Genomic DNA, 1,905 nt, shown 5'->3' on the forward strand with positions numbered 1-1,905 from the left:
AAATTGTATTTATTCTTCGATTATAACACCTTTTTAGAACTGTTTATGCTGATTTAATTCCCAAATTTGCTAAATCAAAATTACTAATTCATTATTTATATGACGCTCTTCCTTAAAGGGCCAATCACTATACTGTTTACCCCTACTGATCATGGAACATTTGTATATAAATGTTTATGGTGAAATCGAAACTATGTTTTTGATATCTCTAATAATAAAGGATTTTTGAAATAAGTGTCAACACTTTGTTTTATAATATATTTAATAAATGTATTTATAATAAACTTATACTTAAAAATGACAGACTTGTGTGTAATTGAGATCCTTTGTGAGTAATTTTTGGTATATAAGTTCTTTGGTATATAAGCTCTTTTTTAAATGTCTTATAATTACTCTAAATAGGATGGCGCTATTTTTTCAACTTCTTGCCGTAGATATATAATATTATCATTTATACTGTTTAAAGTATTTTGTATCAGATTGTTGGCGTTTTTTATATGTTTAAATTTTTCTTTTTTTAAGCGCAAATTTTCTTTTGATATTTCTAAGTTTTCTTTCTTGATTTTCAGTTGTTCGTGCATTAAATCAACAGCTGTATTAACAGGTGCTTCCTTTTTTCTGCTTATCTTACTTTTTCCTGTAATAAAAACAATTAGGACGTTTCTTTAAAAATTTATTGAATCATATACGTCACATAAAACAAACAGAAGATTAATGGAAAATTACTTTCACCTTGTGATTGACGAACAAAACTTTCTTCCTCAGGCGAACTTCTCTGAGCAGTATTTAGTACTTCATCCTCCGAATAGTTAAAAAACATATTTTCAGCTCTACACTCGGCACCAAAAACATCAGTTTCTTTCAGGTCCTGTCCAATGTTTGTGGTTATTTCTCTCAGAACAACATCTAAATATGCTATATATGCTTATTAAAAATCATATACGAGTTACTGGTAGCTTACTGTCTGTAGTTCGTCATCACTACTTCTACTCTGAGAGGTTGATGGAGCTTCTGTCGTATAAATTTGACTTAACTTGTGTGGTGCCATTAAATTATGTTTCTAAAATGTTTCTTGTGTTAGTGTAAAAATTTTATATTTTATACATTCTTCATTAAAAATAATCAGTAAACTGTATAAATTGGTTTTGTAGTCACATAAAGAATGCAGTACTCACCTGTTTTACTTGCATTGCTTGATATAAATTAATGTTTTCATCGAGTGGTCTTTTTTTGGCAATTTGCTCAATATTTCGGNATTTTTTATTCCGATCAAAATTTCCTCCTTCGGGTAAATCTGTTAAGCCTGCCGCTTCTAGACTTATTATTTCTAATAACTCTTCTTCCAACTCAGTCAATTTCAACATCTTAGGTGATCCTCCACCTGTGCCACTCGCGTAACTTCGATTGCAGGCACACTTTTTTAACACATTTGACTTCCAGTCCCGCCATGTCTAGATAAACATTACAATTACAAAAGTTTATATATGTTCGTAATACTATATAATATAGTATTTTCTGTTTTCACAATTTAATACAATAATATAATCTCTTATATATACTTTTTGCCACTCTTTTACTTCTTTTAGAGGTCCACTGCCTGTAGAATTTAATGATGTTGCAATTGTTTTCCACATATCATCCTGCACAAATAAAATTATCACTATTAATTATAAAATGATTTATTTAGGTTGATAAATCTCAAATATAACACAATTCTAATATTCAATTCAGCTTTCCAGTTGCAACTGTTAACAGCCAATTTTTTCACTTTTAGACAGAGACCAAAAATAAGAGTTATTTTAAACACCTTTATGAAAAAAAATCAATTCCAAAAACTTGTTTGTTATTTAACCTAAGAAATACTATTCATAAAGTGTAAAAAAAATAAACAAAAAAACATATGAT

This window comes from Pseudomyrmex gracilis, unplaced genomic scaffold (assembly GCF_002006095.1).
Source record: "Pseudomyrmex gracilis isolate BER0280 unplaced genomic scaffold, ASM200609v1 scaffold_2467, whole genome shotgun sequence".
NCBI classification, from domain to species: domain Eukaryota; kingdom Metazoa; phylum Arthropoda; class Insecta; order Hymenoptera; family Formicidae; genus Pseudomyrmex; species Pseudomyrmex gracilis.